Genomic DNA, 19,658 nt, shown 5'->3' with positions numbered 1-19,658 from the left:
ACTAGATGCTATGCCTGGGGAGGGAGGATGGAGTAGCCCCAAAGGACACAGCTCCGGGTTTTCAAAGGAATCAGAAATTGGGAGTAGTTAACACACCAGTCAGAATGGCCACTGTCAAAAAGTCTACAAATAACAAGTACTGGTATGGGTGGGGGGAAAAAGGAACCCTCCCACACTGTTGGTGGGAATGTAAATTGGTGCAGCCACTATGAAAGACAGTATGGAGGTTCCTTAAAAAACTAAAAGTAGAGTTACCATATGATCCAGCAATCCCACTCCTGGGGATATATACGGAGAAAACTCTAATTCGAACAGATACGTGTACCCCAATGTTCATAGTAGCACTATTGACAATAGCCAAGACATGGAAGCAACCTAAATGTCCATTGAGAGAGGAATGGATAAAGAAACTGTGGTATACATATATATATACAGTGGACGATTACTCAGCCATAAAAAAGATTGAAATAATACCATTTGCAGCAACATGGGTGGACTTAAAGATTATCATATTAAGTGAAGTAAGTCAGACAGAGAAAGACAAATACCATATGCTATCACTTATATGTGGAATCTAAAAAAATGACACAAACGAACTTATTTACAAAGCAGAAATAGACTCACAGACATAGAAAACAAACTTATGGTTACCAAAGGGGAAAGTTGGGGGGGGGGATAAATTAGGAGTTTGGGATTAACATATTCACACAAACTGTATATAAAATAGATAAACAACAAGGAACTGTATTCAATATTTTGTAGTAACCTATAATGGAAAAGAATCTGAAAAAGTATATATACCTTATGTATAAATATATATATAATATATATAGCTGAATCACTTTGCTGTACACCTGAAACTAACACAACATTGTAAATGAACTATACTTCAATTAAAAAAAAAAGAAATTGGGAGGATTTGGTGACGGAACAAGAACTTGGTTGACTCAAAGTCCTCTTCTGATACCATGTGAAACACATTTTAAAAAATCTGCAAGCTGGGTTTAGCTCCACAGACTGTCTTCTCTGTTCTCCCGACTCATCTGCTTGGCTCATTCCCTCACTTCATTCAGGTGTCTGCTCAAAGTCTCCTCACAGAAGCCTGCTCTGACCATTCTATCAGAAAGAGCCACCTCCATTCCTCTGCAGCTGTTACCTGCTGTATTCCCTGAGGCACTCACTACTCCCTGACATTAGAATAGACATGTGTTTATCTATTTACAGCCTCTCTGCCCTCCTAGAAAGTAAACCCCGAGAGAGCAGGACTTATGTCTGTTTGCTACTATGTCCACATTGCTTGACTCATAAGTGCTCGAGGAATGTTTAGTGAATCAGTAGATGTTATGGAGGTGTGGACTCTGGAGTGAGGCAGACCAGGGCATGAATCCCAGCTCTGCCTCATCCTTTCTGGGTGTCCTAGATAAGGGACCATTCCTTTCTGAGCCTCAGTGACCTTGTCTGACAAATGGGGATGTTGGTCTCTGCACCAAAGGGTTGTTGAGGGAACTCAGTGAACTCAGGCATGTCACAGGCTTAGCAGAGCACCTGACAGTGTGAACAGCTGGTACCTGAGAACTGTTCTTGATCCTTCCTGGGCCTCCCAAAGCCCAGGTAAAGGTACCCTGATATTCTCTCCCTGGGTGAGGCAGGGATGAAAAGGGAGGGAGAATTCCAAAGAAGAGGCTGAGGTGGTTTGTGCAGTGTCAGTTTACAGCCCTGAAGTTGAGTTGTGCCCCAGTCCTGAACCTTTCCTCTATGTCAGCGGCAGGTGAGGGTGCGAGAAGGGGTGGAGAGAAATGAGGTTTCCAGTCCCATCAAGCACAGCCCAGCTCTGAGACCCCCCCTTGCCACCCCAGGAAAGCTTTAGAAGGGGTTTGAATCATTGCATTCTAGAACCTGAGAATCCCAAACCCACCCCACTAACATTAATACCTGGATTCTTACAGAAGGGAGAGAGAATAAATTGCCCCCATGTCCACCAAATCCTTTCCTGAGCCTACATCCTTTCCTACATCTGCCTGTGGGAATGCAAGGTGGCACTATCTCCTTCCCCTCCGCTCCTGGGCACAGGGAGCTCCCTGAAGAAAAGCGCACTCACATCCCCCCAGATCCTTCTCCATTACAACCCTCGGGACCCAGAGACACTCCCCCTCATTGTCCCTTCAGCCTCCCTCTGGCATGTAAAGGGTCAGGGGCAGTGGGAATGTGGCTTCCTTGTTCAGTCATAGACTTGGAGAGTTGACCTGGGGTTGAAAGCAGAGATAGGGGAGCTGATGAAGTGAAGACAGACTTAAGGAACTGGGGATTTGAGTGGAGCAGGAGAGGAACTCCCCCCTCCTTCTGGGAGCACATCAGTGTGGGTGAGAACTACCCATTAAGCAGTTCCACTATGTATAGCAATGGGGGCTGGATGGCAGAAGAATACGCAAAGGAGAAATTGAGAGGAGCGCACACTTGGAAGAAATCAAACAACCACAGATGTTCCATCTCAGCAGAACAGATGACAGTCAGGTGAATATTACTGAAGGACTGCAAGGAAAGGCTACAAGTACAGGAGCTTCAAAGAAGGGGGAAGAAGGGGAGGAAGGGGCACAAATCAGAAAAACACAGGGAAACATCAGGAAGGGAGTTATCACACAAGCTGACAGTCAAAGGCACACTCCGGGAGGTGGAAGACCCCAGAGGTGAGAGTGAAAGACAGATGGAGAAGGGGACCTGATGAAGCAGCCCAAATCACTTGCTGGTCACCTCTCAGGTCCCTAGGGGGATTTAAATGTAGGGGGGAATGGACCTAGAGACTGTCATGCAGCGTGAAGTAAGTCAGAAAGAGAAGAATATTGTATGTTAGTGCATATGTGTGGAATCTAGAAAAATGGTATAGATAACATTATTTGCAGAGCAGAGATAGAGACACAGATGTAGAGAACAAATGTATGGATACCAAGGGGGAAAGGGGGGGTGGGATGAATTGGGAGATTGGGATTGACATATATACACTATTGATACTATGTATAAAATAGATAACTAACGAGAACCTACTGTACAGCACAGGAAACTCTATTCAGTGCTCTGTGGTGATCTAAATGGGAAGGAAATCCAAAAAAGAGGGGATATATGTATATGTATAGCTGATTCACTTTGCAGTACAGTAAAAACTAACACAACATTGTAAAGCAACTATACTCAAATAAAAATTAATTTAAAAATAAAATAAAATAAAATAGGGCTTCCCTGGTGGCGCAGTGGTTGAGAATCTGCCTGCTAATGCAGGGGACATGGGTTCGAGCCCTGGTCTGGGAAGATCCCACATGCCGCGGAGCAACTGGGCCCATGAGCCACAACTACTGAGCCTGCGCGTCTGGAGCCTGTGCTCTGCAGCAAGAGAGGCCGCGATAGTGAGAGGCCCGCGCACCGCGATGAGGAATGGACCCCGCTTGCTGCAGCTAGAGGAAGCCCTCGCACAGAAACGAAGACCCAACACAGCCAAAATAAATAAATAAATAAATAATAATTAAAAAATAAAATAAAATAAAATAAAATAAATGTAGGGGGAAGGATTTGGGTATTCAAGGGCTTTGAATGCCGGGCTGAGGAGCCCAGACTTTGTTTCCTAGGTCCCTAAACAAGGATGCTGAGGGGTCTCACTGTACACAATGTTTAACGCTTGGTTGACTAGTCAAGACGAGCTTAGGAATCTCCCGGCTGAGAGCGGAGGCAGAGGGGACCCTCACGATGTCCATACTCAGAGGATGAAGGAGATGAGTTTACTGGGGAATTAGGGAGTGGTGCAAAAGGGGAGGGATGACTGCTCTCTCTGACCCGGTCTCCACCATCACGGACCCTGTCAATTTCTACCCAAATCACTACTTACCTCCTCTTCTGCCTCTAGTCCGCAGCTCCTAGGTGGAACCAGAGGAATCTTCCTCAAAACGACCATGTCACTCATTAATCAAGTCAACAAGTATTAATCGAGGACCAGCTAACTACAGTTGACCCTTGAACAACATGGGTTTGAATTGTGTTGCGGGGCCACTTGACTTGGATTTTTTTTCAGGAAATATGTACTATATGTACATGATCAGGGTTGCTTGACTCTGCAGATGTGGAACTGAGGATTCGGAGGGCCGGCTGTAAAGTTACAGGCGGATTTTTCATTGCCAGGAGGCAGCTCCTCCAAACGCTGCATTGTTCAAGGGTCAACTGTATAGTTACTGGGAATACAGCAAAGAAAACAGAAAAAAAAAAATGCCCTGTTCTCACGGAGTTGACATTCTAGTCGGGCTGTCTCCTGTGTACAGCTGTGAGAATTTTTCTAGGGTCGATTGCCAGAAGTGGAATTTCTGGGTTGCAGTATATGTGCAACTTGAACTCAGCTAGGCATTGCCAAATTGCTCTGCAAAGTTAGCTTAACTAATTTATACCCCACCCATAGTATATAAAGATTCCTGTGTTGTCCTTCAATATTTGTTCCTATCAATTATAAACTTTTGTTAATCTGACGAGTGTGAAATATCTCGTTTTAATTTACTTTTCTCCAAATGATTACTGGGTTGAGCATTTCAGATGTGTATTGGCCATTCCCTTTCCTCCTCTGTGAACTGCCTTTTAATACCTTTTGTTTTTTTTCTTGTTGGTTTATAGGAGTTTAGTCTGATCACTAATCCTTTGTTGAAAGGGCCAGTCCCTTTTTTTTTTTTTTTTTAATTTTATTTATCCATTTATTTTTGGCTGTGTTGGGTCTTCGTTTCTGTGCGAGGGCTTTCTCTAGTCGCGGCAAGCGGGGGCCACTCTTCATCGCGGTGCGCGGGCCTCTCACTGTCGCGGCCTCTCTTGCTGCGGAGCACAGGCTCCAGACGCGCAGGCTCAGCAATTGTGGCTCACGGGCCCAGCTGCTCTGTGGCATGTGGGATCTTCCCAGATCAGGGCTCGAACCCGTGTCCCCTGCATTGGCAGGCAGATTCTCAACCACTGCGCCACCAGGGAAGCCCGCCAGTCCCTTTTTAAGAGCTTGTCTGACTGGGTCAGGTCCTCCCAGGATAATCTCATTTATGATTAACTCAAAAATCAAGAGATTTGGGACTCTAATTACATCTGCAAAATCCCCTTTGTCATGGAATGTAACACAGGGGAGTGATAATGCCATCCTATTCATACCTCCCGCCCACACTTAAGGGAAGGGAATTATATGGAGGTATGGGTCATGCGGAATCGTTTTCAGAATTCTGCTTGTCACAAATATTGTAAGAAGTTAAACAATTTTTTTTTCTTCTTAAAGGAGTTTTTGGTCTCATAGATTCTACTTTTTTTCTCTCTCACTAGATTACCAGTTACCAGTTTATTATAAAGAATATTAAAGGATACAAATCAACAGGCCGATGAAGGGATACACAGAGGGAGGTCCTGAACAAAGGAGCCCCTGTCTTCGTGGAGTTTGGGACCCGGCACGTGGAAGCGTTCTGGTTCCCTAACTTAGAAGCTCTCTACTATTTTGTTTGTGTGTGTGTGTGTTTGTTGTTGTTGTTTTGTGCTTCACTCATTTCTGCTATTTGAATGCCAGGCTGAGGAGCCCAGACTTTGTTTCCTAGGTCCCTAAATAAGGATGCTGAATGGTCTCACTGTACACAATGTTTAACTCTTGGCTGACTAGTAAAGGCGAGCTTAGAAATCTCCTGGCTGAGAGCAGAGGCAGAGACCCTCACGGGTCTCTTTCTTTGACCTTTTAAAAAGTCTCGCTCTGTAATTATTTTAAAATTTTTTCCTGTATTGGATGCTGAACTCATTAATTTTCAGTTTTCTTATTTTCATATAAGCACTTCTCTATGAAGTCTGTATCCGTTAAGTATTGAGATGTAATGATTCATCATTCAGCTCTAAACGTTTTCAATATCCAATATGATTTCTACTTGGTCCATCCATTGTATAAAAGTATGCTTTAAAATTTCTGAGCATTTTGGTGTTTTTCTCTTTTTGTTATTGATTTCTTTTTTTTTTTTTTACGTTGTGGACAGATTATATTTTCTATACTATTATTCCATTAACATTTATTAAGGTTTGTATCTTGGCCTGGTATGTGGCTAGTATTTGTAAAATCTCCATGTGTGTTTGAAAATAGTGAGGATTCTCTAAGAGTTTAGGGTCCTCTAGCTGTTAAATGGGTCTACCTAATTAAGCATCTTTTTCAAATATTCTATACTTTTACTATTTTAAAAAATCTGTTTGATTTATCAGTTACTCATGGGGATAAGTTAAAGTCTTGTAATTTAGGGCTATATTGTTATGTGTCAGGATTTTTATATTTTCCAGGTGCATAGGTCCTTTTTTCACAATATTCCTGTTATTCCTAATAATTTCTTTTTGCCATAGTGTCAATCTTGTTTCATATAAGTATGTATAGCCACATTGTCTTTTTTTCAGGAGACATTAGGCTGGTATACCCTCTCCTATTTATTTATCTTCATTCTTACTGTGTCTTGTGTGATTTATTTTTTATTCAATCTATGAGTGTGGGTCATGGGGGGGTGGTTATTAATTGCTGAGTATGGTCTGTTTTTACTTATTATTATTTTTTAGATTTAATTTTTAAAATTGAAGCATAGGGACTTCCCTGGAGGTCCAATGGTTAAGACTCCGTGCTTCCACTGCAGGGGGCACGGGTTCGATTCCTGGTTGGAGTAACTAAGATCCTGCATGCTGCACCACACGGCCAAACAAACAAAAATATTGAAGGATAGTTGATTTACGATGTTGTGTTAATTTCTGCTGTACAGCAAAGTGATTCAGTTATACATATATATACATTCTTTTTTTTTTTAACTTCTTTATTGGAGTATAATTGCTTTACAATGATGTGTTAGTTTCTGCTTTATAACAAAGTAAATCAGCTATACATATACATATTCCCATATCTCCTCCCTCTTGCATCTGCCTCTCACCCTACCTATCCCACCCCTCTAGGTGGTCACAAAGCACTGAGCTGATCTCCCTGTGCTATGCGGCTACTTCCCTCTAGCTATCGGTTTTACATTTGGTAGTGTATATATGTCCATGCCACTCTCTCACTTTGTCCCAGCTTACCCTTCCCCCTCCCTGTGTCCTCAAGTCCATTCTCTAGTAGGTCTGCATCTTTATTCCCGTCCTGCCCATAGGTTCTTCATGACCTTTTTTTTTTTTTTTTTTTCGATTCCATATATATGTGTTAGCATACGGTATTTGTCTTTCTCTTTCTGACTTACTTCGCTTAGTATAATAATCTCTAGGTCCAACCATGTTGCTGCAAATGGCATTATTTCATTCATTTTTTATGGCTGCTTAGTATTCCTTTGTATATACAAAGGAATATTAATCAGCCATAAAAAATGAATGAAATAATGTACCACATCTTCTTTATTCATTCATCTGTTGATGAACATTTAGGTTGTTTCCATGTCTTGGCTATTGTGAATAGTGCTGCTATGAACATAGGGGTGCAGGTATCTTTTTGAATTATAGTTTTGTCTGGATATATGCCCAGGAGAGGGATTGCTGGATTATATGGCAACTCTATTTTTAGTTTTTTGAGGAACTTCCATACTGTTTTCCATAGTGGCTGCACCAACTTACATTCCTACCAACAGTGAGGGAGGGTTCCCTTTTCTCCATACCCTCTCCAGCACTTGTTATTTGTAGACTTTTTAATGATGGCCATTCTGACTGGTGCGAGGTGGTACCTCACTGTAGTTTTGATTTGCATTTCTCTAATAATTAGCGATGTTGGGCACCTTTTCATGTGCCTGTTAGCCATCTGTATGTCTTCTTTGGAGAAATGTCTGTTTAGGTCTCCTGCCCATTTTTTGTTCAGGTTGTATGTTTTTTGTTGTTGTTGAGTTGTATGAGCTGCTTGTATATTTTGGATATTAAGCCTTTGTCGGCCACATAATTTGCAAATACTTTCTCCCAGTCTGTAGGTTGTCTTTTTATTTTGTTTATGGTTTCCTTTACAGTGCAAAACTTGTAAGTTTGATTAGGTCCCATTTGTTTATTTTAACTTTTATTTCTATTGCCTTGAGAGAGTGGCCTAAGAAGACATTGGTGGGAATTCCCTGGTGGTCCAGGGGTTAGGACTCCATGCTTTCACTGCCAAGGTCCCAGGTTCAGTCCCTGGTTGGGGAATTAAGATCCTATAAGCTCAGTGGTGCAGCCAAAAAAAAAAAAAAGACATTGATACTGTTTATGTCGGAGAATGTTTTGCCTATGTTCTCTTCTAGGAGATTTATAGTGTCATGTCCTATATTTAAGTCTTTAAGCCATTTTGCATTTATTTTTGTGTTTGGCACCATACTGTTTTAATTATTGTACATTTGTAATATATTTTGAAAGCAGGAAGTGTGATGCTTCCAGCTTTATTTTTTTCTTTTTTCCCCTCAAAATTGTTTAGGCTATTTGGTGATCCCTTGTTGTTCCATATTAATTTTTGGATTGTTTTTTCTATTTTTGTGAAAAATGCTATTGGAATTTTGATAGGGATTGCATAGAGTCCGTAGATCACTTTAGGTAGTATGAACATTATTAACAAATACTGTCTTCCATCTTTTCAAGTGCCTTTTGGACATCTGTATGTCTTCTTTGGAAAAATGTCTATTCAGCTCTTCTACCCATTTTTAAAATTTATTTATTATTATTATTATTTTTGGCTTCATCAGGTCTTCATTGTGGCATGCGGGATCTTTGTTGAGGCATGCAGAATCTTTTTGTTGCGGTGTGTGGGCTCTTCATTGCAGCACACGGGTTTCTCTCTAGTTGTGGCATGCGGGTTTTCTCTCTCTAGTTGAGGCGTGCAGGCTCAGTAGTTGTGGTTTGAGGGCTTAGTTGCCTCGCAGCATGTGGGATCTTAGTTCCCCAACCAGGGATTGAACTCATGTCCCCTGCATTGGAAGGCAGATTCTTTACCACTGGACCACCAGGGAAGTCCCTCTTCTACCCATTAAAAAAAAAATTTTTTTTTATTGTTAGTTGTAAGCATTCTCTATATATTTTGGATAGTCACTCCTTTTCAGATATATGATTTGCAAATATCTTCTATTCAGTAGGTTGTCTCTGTTTGGTTGTTCTTGTTGATCATTTCCTTTACTGTGCAGAAGCTTTTGAGTTTTATGTAGTCCCATTTATTTATTTTTGCTTTTGTTTCCCTTGCCTGAGGAGACATATCCAGAAAGATATTGCTAAGACTGATGTTCAAAACACTGAAAAATTCCTCTTCAATTTTTTGGGAAGAGTTTGAGAAAGATTGGCATTAATTCTTCCTTAAATATTTGGTAGAATTCACCAACGAAGCAATCTTGTCCTGGGCTTTCTTTGTTGGGACGTTTTACTAATTCAATCTCCTTACTAGATATAGATTTGTTCATATTCTCTGTTTCTTCATGATTCAGTCTGTCTAGGTAGGTTGAATGTTTCTAGGAATTTGTCTATTTCTTTTAGGTTATCCAATTTATTGGTGTATAATCTTTGTTGTATCCGATTATCCGTGCCCACTATGGCATATTTTAGAGTAATGAGTGCTATGACCATGGGGAATTTAAGCAAGGCAATAGTTCCAATGGTTAATATGGGCATCCCTGTTGGTCTTTCACTTTATATTCAGCAACTCCCTTAAGATTATACAGAGTATTTTGTTTAAATTTAGTGGGATCTCCAGGTGTAACTGTAATTTGAACCCTTGTATTGATTATGATCACAAAGGCTTGCCAATTGGCACATTTCAGCACGTTAAAGTTAATTTGGAATCTGTGTGTAAAGGCACAAAAGCTCTTCAGTCCCTTTAATTTTCTGAATGTATAAATTCTTTCTGTAAATCTTGGATTTACAGGTCAAATTGGGGACTTCTTTCTCCAGTTTTTGTTTTGTTTTGTTTTCTCTCCCTGTATTCAGGACTCTCTCTCTCTCTCTCTATCCCCCCACCTTCTCTCCTCCCTCTCTTCCTCTTCTTTCCTCCCTTCCTCCCTCCCTCCCCCCTTTCTTTCTTACTGGATATACTTCCGGGGAGGGAGTGGATATCTCTACTCTGCTCATATTTATACATTTCTTATTCCAGAGACCTTCAAATCAGTATTTTCAGGGTTAGGGTCATCTCCCATGTTGATAGTTACTTTGTAAGGCTTAAGTCAAATTTGCATGAACCCCTTCACTGTGCCACGGTGGTTCCACAAATGTTTTCCCCTATAACCCCGAGGATCAAGATCTTTGTTGCAACAGAGGAATGGGCAGCAGAAGAGGTATTTAAGGGTCCTGGTGAGCAGTCTGCTCTTAGGAGGGTGGACCTCAGCATGCCACCTAATGACTTCTTTCCTCCTTCTCCCTCTCTCTCTCTTCCTTTCTAAAGATAGCTCTTTCATGAGCAATGACCTGATGGGTCCATATGTTGTGCAGGGTATAGTTGTTCCCTTGAGTGTTCTCTCTATTTCTCCATATCTATATTTATATATCAGAAATTTTAGCACTGATTCAATAATTCATCAAATTTGCAGCCTGTATTAAATGTTCATCAATTGTCCCAATACTGCCTTTTGTAGCAATTGCCCCTTTCCTTCAGTTCAGGATCCAATCTGTGATTATGCATTATATTTAGTTGTAGCCTCTTTTTCTTTAATATGGAATAGATTCTCCACTTTTGTCTTTTTGTTGTTGTTGTTGTTGTCATTGACCACAAGAATTACAAATATATTTAAATATTTACAAATATATTCTCAGACCTGGGAATTGGACTATACACAGCCCTCCCGGGGAGAAGAGAAACACCTTACATGTTCTGACAGCACTGCGCCTTTGGCTTGTTTTCAGTGGTTGGTGGAACAAGAAAAGGAATCACATTGTTGCTTGGGAACATGTCATTTTCACGTCTGTCTGACATTTACTTCTGGGAAACAATGTGGTATATCTCTGTCAAGATTGTCTGAAAAGTAGCTTCTACATTTGTAGAGTCTAGAGCAGATGTCTCAGTGAATGATAAACCATTCTTTTCTGCAAAAGCTCTTGCTTCATCTGTAGGAACTGCCCTGAAATGATGCAAATCACTCTTATTGCCCACAAACATGGTAACAATGTTATTATCAGTGTGATCTCTCGGTTCTGTCAGCCATCACTCTACATTTTCATATGTGAGATGTTTAGCAATATCATAGACCAATAAGGCACCTACAGCACCACGATAGTGTGCTGATGTTATAGCTCGGTATAGCTCTTGTCTTGCTGTGTCCCATATCTGTTCCTTTATTGTTTTCCCATCAACCCGGATGCTTCTTGTTGCAAACTCTATTCCAATGGTGTTCTTTCTTTCAAGATTAAACCCATTTCGAGTAAATCAAGACAGGAGATTACTCTTTCAATCACCAGAATCTCCAATAAGGACAACTCTGACGAGGTAGTTGTACTCATTGTCACGGGTACACACTGAAGCGAAGGGACGGGAGCAGCAGTGATATCGGTGGGACCAGGGGGCGTCGCTGCATGGGTAACCTGAGCGCCGAGCTTCAGCAGCTGGACTGGGTAAAGCCACTTTTGTCTCTTTTTTGGCCACGCCGCGGGGGTTGAGGGATCTTAGTTACCCGACCAGGGATTGAACCCAGGTCCTTGGCAGTGAAAGCGGGTGTCCTAACCACTGGACCACCAGGGAATTCCCGACCTTGACATTTTGAATAGCATAGAATAGCTGTTTTGGAAATTGTCCAGATCTCAACTAGGATTTGCTTGATGTTTTCTTGTGCATTTTTTCCAGTACATTTTTTAATCCTTTGGAAGGCAAAGCCTTTTTCATTAGACACTTAACATGGCACTGTATCAAAGCCTAGCCTTTGGCTTCCATAAGCTCTAAAGAAGTGGGTTTTGCAGAAAGCCCTTTCAATTTCCAGTGTCTGTTGTCTCACAGTTTCATGAGGCTTCATGTTTAAGACTTTATGGATAAGATAATTAAATGTAACATGACTGTTCAGAGTAGCCTAAAACTAACAGGACATTTCAGATTACCTGCAGCTAGGTTTTTTTTCTTCCATAAATCTGCCTATAGACTTGGCTCACTCTTTTTTTTCTTTTCTTTTCTATTTTTTATTTTTTTTCTTATTTGGTTGCACCGGGTCTTAGTTGTGGCAGGCAGGCTCCTTAGTTTCGGCTCGCCAGGTCCTTAGTTGTGGCATGTGGGCTCCTTAGTTGTGGCATGCGAACTCTTAGTTGTGGCATGCATGTGGGATCTAGTTCCCTGACCAGGGATTGAACCCGGGTCCTCTGCATTGGTAGCATGGAGTCTTATCTACTGCACCACCAGGGAAGTCCCTTGGCTCACTCTTTTAAAAAATTAATTAATTAATTTTGAAAAATTGAAGTATAGTTGGTTTGCAATGTTGTGTTAGTTTCAGGTGCACAGCAAAGTGATTCAGTTTTATATATATATATATATATATATTTTTTTTTTTTTTCAGATTCTTTTCCATTATAGGTTATTACAAGATATTGAATATAATTTCCTGGCTTTACAGTCGGACATTGTTGTTGGTTCACTCTTTAAGAAGAATTCTAATTCCTCTTTAAAAAAAAGTACCCTATTTTTACATACTGTAAAACTCCCTCTTTACAGTGAGGTTTTACATAGATTCTTATAACCACTGCAGATAGGATGCAGAATAACTCCAACATCCCAAAGAGTTGCTTGCGCTTCCCTTTGTACTCAGATCCTCCCCCCATCTTTAATAGCCTGCTGAAAACTTGATTCATCCCAGCAAAATTGATTTTAGACTTCAGGCCTCCGGAACTTTGAGAAAATTAATTTCTGTTGTTTTAAGACACCAAGTGTGTGGTAATGGGTTGTAGTAGCCATAGGACACTAGTACAGATCTTGGTACTAGAAGTGAGGTGCCACTGTAACAAATACCTAAAAATGTGGGTGACTTTGGAATTGTGTAATGAGTAGAGGCTGGAAGAATTTTGAGGCACATGATAGAAAATGCCCAGATTGCCTTAAACAGATTGTTGGTAGAAATATGGATGTTAAAGACACTGTTGGTGAGGACTCAGAAGGAAATGATGAATATGTTGTTTGAAATTGGAGGAAAGAGGATGCTTATTATATAGTGGCAGAAAGCTTAGCTGAATTGGCTATTACAGTTGTATGGAAAGCAGAACTGTAGACAATGAACTTGGATATTTAGCTGAGGATATTTCCAAGCAAAGTGTTGAAGATGTGATCTGGTTTCTTCTCACTTCTTATAGTAAAATGAGAGAGGGCAGAGATAAATTGAGGAAAGAAATATTAAGCAAAAAGGAGCTGGGACTTGATGATTTCAAGGAAATTCAAGAATAGGAAATTTATTAACTCATTTGGGTAAATACCAAAGAGCACGATTGCTGAGTCCTATGATAGACAATGTTTAGCTTTGTAAGAAACTGCCAAATTGTCCTCCAAAGTGGCTGTACCATTTTGCATTCCCACCAGTGATGAATGAGAGTTCCTGCTGCTCCACATCCTTGTCAACACTTGGCCTTGTCAGTGTTTGGGATTTTAGCAGTTCAATAGGTGTGTAGTGGATATCTCAGTATTTTTTTAATTTGTTAATTCCCTGATGAAATATGATGTTAAGTATTTTTTCATATGCTTATTAGCTATGTGTATATCTTCTTTGGTGAGGGATCTGTTCAGATCTTTTGCCCATTTGAAAATTGTTTTTTTTTCTTATTGCTGAGTTTTATGTCTTTTTTTGTGTATTTTGGATACAAGTCTTTTATCAGATATATGCTTTGCAAATGTTTTCTCCCAGTCTGTAGCTTGTATTTTTCATTCTCTTAACTGTCCTTTGCAGAACAGAAGTTTTGATTTTTTTAAAAATTTATTTATTTATTTTTGGCTGGTTGTATCTTTGCTGCGGTGCGCAGGCTTTTCATCGCGGTGGCTTCTCTTGTTTCGGAGCACGGGCTCTAGGCCCGCGGGCTTCAGTGGTTGTGGCTCGCGGGCTCTAGAGCGCAGGCTCAGTAGTGTGGCTCACGGGCTTAGTTGCTCCGTGGCATGTGGGATCTTCCCGGACCAGGGATCGAACCCGTGTCCCCTGCATTGGCAGGCAGATTCTTATCCACTGCACCGCCGGGGAAGTCCCAGAAGTTTTGATTTTTAATGTAGTCCAACTTATCAATTGGAAAGTACATTTGGTGTTGTATCTGAGAAGTCACAGTCAAACCCAAGGTCACTTAGGTTTTCTATGTTATCTTCTAAAAGTTTTCTTCTTTTTCATTCTACATTTAGATCCTTGATCCATTTTGAATTAATTTTTGTGGAAGGTGTCAGGGCTGTGTCTAGATTCATTTCTTGTTTCCATGTGGATATTCAGTTGTTCTGGCATCATTCGTTGAAAAGACTGTATTTTCTCCATTGAATTGCATTTGATCCTTTGTCAACATTTAATTAATTAATTAATTAATTTGGTTGTGCTGGGTCTTTGTTGTGTCAGGCCGGCTCCTTAGTTGCAGCTTGCCAACTCCTTAGTTGCGGCACACAGGCTCCTTAGTTGTGGTATTCGAGCTCTTAGTTGTGGCATGCATGTGGGATCTAGTTCCCTGACCAGGGATGGAACCCTGGCCCCCTGCATTGGGAGCTCGGAGTCTTAACCACTGCACCACCAGGGAAGTCCCCTCAACATTTATTTTTGAATGTTGATCCAGCCTTCTACCCTGGGGATAAACCTCACTTGGTGTATTACTCTTTTTATATATTGATGGATTTAATTTGCTAATATTTTGTTGAGAATTTTTGTATCTATATTCATGAGGGATATTGGTCTGTAACTTTCTTTTCTGTACTATCATTGTCTTGTTTTGGCATCAGGGAAATACTGGCTTCATAGAGTAAGTTGAGAAGTGTCTCCTTATTTTCTGTTTTCTGGAACAGATTGTGGAGAAGGATGCTATGTAGCTAATATACACTGTGTTGGATATTACACATCAAAGCCTCGTTTTTAATTTATTTATTTGGCTGTGTTGGGTCTTAGTTGCAGCACTTGGGATCTTTCGTTGCAGGGAGTGGGCTCTTCGTTGCAGCGTGCGAGCTCCAGAGTGCACGGGCTCAGTAGTTGCCGCGCGCCGGCTTAGTTGCCCCTCGGTATGTGGGATCTTAGTTCCCCGACCAGGGATCGAACATGCGTGCCCTGCATTGGAAGGCAGATTCTTAACCACTGGACCACCAGGGAAGTCCCAAAGCCTCATGGGTTTTTGTTTTTTTTTTTTCCTCCTGGCATTGTCAGAGAATGTAGGTATTACAAATAAATGGATTTTCCATACAACTGGAACTGATCTTTTCAATAGCAAACGGGAAAAAAAGTGTTTTAAAACTGAGGTGTAATTGACATACATTATATTAGATTCAGGTGTACAACATAATGATTTGTATATTTTGTGAAATGATGACCACAGTAAGTCTAGTTAACATCTGTCATACGTAGAATTTTTTTCTTGTAATGAGAACTAAAAAAAAAAAAATCACTTTTAATGTGAAAGCCACGTTTTAATACTTTGTTTTGTGGTAACTTTTTGGGAACCCTGTGAACCATTTTTTCTCCATTTCCTGCTGGATCCTGCTGGACCATTAGGGGGAGAATGGAATCTTGGTAGAGGAACAAGGGGTTCTTTCCTTCCTGTTTGACTGTTATTCTGTGAATATTACCACAGCAACAGTCCTTCACTTCAGCGGAGAGGGCAGAAAAAGCATTCTAGGCAGAGGGAACAGTCAGTGCAAATGCCTGGAGACATAAATAATCCATGCACAGTAATAGAAGTTTGGTGAGCTTGGGGAATAGGATCTGTTTAGTGACATGTGATGAGAAACGAGACTGGGAGAGGAGGGCAGAGCCCAGGCTAGAAACGGTCTTGGAGACTAGCCCAGGGAGTTTGGAATTTCTCCTTTAAGCTTTTGTTCTTCAAACTGCAGGTCATAACCCATTAATGATTCATGAGCAGCTCGACGGGCTGCAACAAGCATTTAAAACATAATAAAATGAAAGAGAAGGGAAGACAAAATATCAGAGTGCCTCTCATGAGTAAAAAAGCACTGCTCCAGCTATACAGATATCTGTGTGCACATGTGCGTACAGGTTTGCATGTGTCCTGGGAGCAGCCACGTGTGGAACATCCTGAGTGTGACATCTAAATTCCTATCCCTCTACCTCCTTTCTCCAAAACATTTCTTCTGAGAATCACCCCCGTCCTCCAGAGTTCCTCTGGGGGCAGGGGCTCCATCTGAATTATCTCTGGAACCTCAAGAATGGCACACTGGAAGCCAACTGTCTTTCATCCAAATCTGCCTTTGTCATGTCCTAACTGTGCTACTTTGAGCAGATTCTTTTTTTTTTTTGTAGACAAGAATGTCTTCTCTTTTTTTAAAAAATAAATTTATTTTATTTTTGGCTGTGTTGGGTCTTTGTCGCTGTGCGCGGGCTTTGTCTAGCTGCGGCGAGCGGGGGCTACTCTTCGTTGTGGTGCGCGGGCTTCTGGTTGCAGTGGCTTCTCTTGTTGTGGAGCACGGGCTCTAGGGCGCAGGCTCAGTAGTTGTGGCGCACGGGCCTAGTTGCTCCGCGGCATGTGGGATCTTCCCGGACCAGGGCTCGAACCCACGTCCCCTGCATTGGCAGGCGGATGCTCAACCACTGCGCCACCAGGGAAGCCCTAGGCAGATTCTTTAACCTTCCTCTGAGTCCATGTGCTCATTTGTAACAAGGATCATCATAGAGTCACCTCGCAGACACTTTATTTGGTTGAATGAGTGCATGCATAAGTGGTGTTATGGATTGAACTGTCAAGAAGGTACTCTGAAGTTGGAACTCCCAGTACCTCAGAGTGTGATCTTATTTGGAAAAAGAATCACTGAAGATATAATTAGTTAAGATGAAGTCATCCTGGAGTATGACTGGTACACTTATAAAAAGATGGCCAGTAAAAAAAGACAAAATAATGTCATTTGCAGCAACGTGGATGGACCTAGAGATGATCATACTAAGTGAACTAAGTCAGACAGAGAAAGACAAATATCATATGATATCGCTTATATGTGGAATCTAAAAAAAATGGTACAAATGAACTTATTTACCAAACAGAAATAGAGCCACAGATGTAGAAAAGAAACTTACGGTTACCAGGGGGAAAAGGGGAGAGGGATAAATTGGGAGATTGGGATTGACATATACACACTACTATATGTAAAATAGATAACTAATTAGGACCTACTGTATGGCACAGGGAACTCTACTCAATACTCTGTATTGGCCTATATGGGAAAAGAATCTAAAAAAGAGTGGATATACGTATATGCATAACTGATCCCCTTTGCTCTACACCTGAAACTCACACAACATTGTAAATCAACTATACTCCAATAAAATTAAAAAAAAAAAAAGATGGCCATGTGAAGAGAGACAAACACAGGGACGACACCATGTGATGACAAAGGCAGAGTTTGGAATTACACAGCTGCAAGCCAAGCAACTCCAAAGACCAAGAGCTGCAAACCACCAGAAGCTAAGAAGAGGCAAGGAAGGATTCCCCTACAGGTTTCAGAGGGAGCATGGCTCTGCTGACACCTTGATATTGGATCTAGCTTGCAGAACTCTGAGACAATACATTTCTGTTGGTGTAAGCCACCCAGCTTGTGATACTTTGGTCTGGCAGTTCTAGGAAGCTCATACAAGGGGCTCAGCACAGTGCCTGGCACATAGCAGGCACTCAACACATGCTACTTGTGCCTGTCATTACGGCAAGAGCAGGATTCTTGTTTTGCTAGAAGAGAGTAGTGAAAAACAAGCTACCCAGAAACATCACCACTGCCATCTGCCCATTCCTGCAGCCATTGAGTTTTAAAGCTCAACACCAGGCTATGTTTCAATCTTCAAATAATTCCTGTGAGGAAGGAGACAGATGAGAGGCTCAGGAAGGCCCAAAGAGTTAGCAGCAAAGCCTGGACCAGAAACCAGGGCTCCTGTTAACACCTCCGCCCCAGCACTGTCTCTTTGCTGGGCTGGGTCACTGGCTCTTCCAGAGCAACAAAGCTGAGACTGCCCTATCTGGACAAGTGAGATTGAGGCATTGGTGGCTAGAATGTGACTTCTCTTGGCACATTTGGTAATGCCTTGATGGACTCCTGCTTTTCCCTTTTCAGGTGTAAGTTTGAGGACTCTGGAGATTAATACTTGTTCTCTCTTCCCTCTCGTCTCCCTTCTTGCTGGGCAAAGACTTACTAGCCACTCTATCTTCCCCTGGAGATATGCCTCATTGGCAGAACCCAGCTAGTTCCAGCCCCTCCTTTCCTCTCTTGACTCTTTCTCAGAAGGAACTTTCAGCTTGGAGATCTGACGTTTGCCACCAGAGGGGCTGGGAATGCAGTTCCCAAGGATGTGGGCAAAGGAAACTCTGATGCTAAAATTCTAAGCATCAAGAGTTCCAAGCATCAGTAATTCAAATGTTCTGAGTCTAAGGTTCTGGGAATCCGAGATTCCAAGATTATGAATTGTGGACTCTGCCGTTCCAAGATTCGACCGTTTAGTTATGCCACAATTCTAAGATTCCCCCAGGTGAGGTTTCTAGAAACCTCTTAAAGTGACATGCACAGGGATGGATAAAGTTTGATTCTGACTCTGGATTGTTAAATAGTGTGTTTGTAATAATAAAGAGTGTGACCCTGTGGATCCTTATTTCCCTCCAATGAGTAGGAAGCAGCCAATTTGTGGAAACCAAGTTGCCAAACACAGATCATGGAAACTGAGAAACTTGAGAATCATAGCCTGTTATGAAACTTGCAGGGTTCAAAGGACCAGCTTTCCTCTCACTTGACCTCAATCACTGGTCCTTCAAGTGCGGCAAGTTTTGTGGATGCGGGGATCTGTGTAGCATTTAGATCTAAGGTTAGATCTAACTCTAGATCTAACACAAAGATCTAAAGCTGATGTGTATGAATATTCAGATTGTGCAATGCTGAAGGATGCCACTTCTAAGGGGACATACGCTAACCTATCTGAGAGTAAGCAGGTGATTCAGACTCTCACAGATCCCAGATCCACCAGAGAGAGCCCCACCTTCAGAAACTCATAGGAAATATGTATACACTCAGGAGAACATGCAATCATATACTCGAATGCCTGTATACACACATGCGCACACACACAGACATGGCTGTGCTGCTTCCAAACTTCTCCTGGCATTTTCTCTGAAAATGTTTCTCTCTCCCACCCAATTCATTAAGAAGTCTGACTCCTGTCCCCAGGTCTGACTCTGATCGGACACAGTAGCCTTATCTGGTGGTGGGCACGAAATATGCTCTGGCATCCAAAGTGTGCACGAGTGAGCAAGGGTGTGGGCAAGTGTGTAGTGAAGCCAGGTCAGCTGCCTGTGAGGGCTCTGGAAAAAATCTCCTGGACAGAGCTGTTCAGGTTGTGTAATAGTATGATAAGTTGTTGTCTTTTCACTTGAGGAAGGGGTGTTTTTTAAGAATCTCCCCAAACGACTGTGGGCTAAGTATAGCCATCCCTATATAGATCTGTGTTCATGTACTTGCTGAGTACTTACTTGTGTTCTGTGGGACCTCAGATAGAGACTTAAACTCTCTGGACCTCATCTTTGTTACTTGTAAAATGGGCATGAATACTGTTCCCCGTGACATAGGTTTG

At 41.6% G+C, this 19,658-nt stretch overlaps 1 pseudogene across 1 annotated transcript; it reads right to left on the bottom strand.

Moving 5' to 3' along the window:
- Window positions 1–8,903: 8,903 nt before the first annotated feature.
- LOC309649595 (ras-related protein Rab-11A pseudogene) lies at window positions 8,904–11,664 on the bottom strand (annotated as a pseudogene). The gene is made up of 2 exons: window positions 11,657–11,664; window positions 8,904–11,570 (listed from the first exon to the last, which is right to left on the bottom strand). The product of its transcript is annotated as a ras-related protein Rab-11A pseudogene (transcript).
- Window positions 11,665–19,658: the final 7,994 nt, after the last annotated feature.

The sequence above is a fragment of the Balaenoptera physalus genome, assembly GCF_965194825.1.
Source record: "Balaenoptera physalus genome assembly, chromosome: 19".
In the NCBI taxonomy this organism is placed as follows: Eukaryota; Metazoa; Chordata; class Mammalia; order Artiodactyla; family Balaenopteridae; genus Balaenoptera; species Balaenoptera physalus.
Note: the sequence above shows the minus strand (reverse complement) of the source record. Positions and strands in the feature narration are given on the sequence as shown.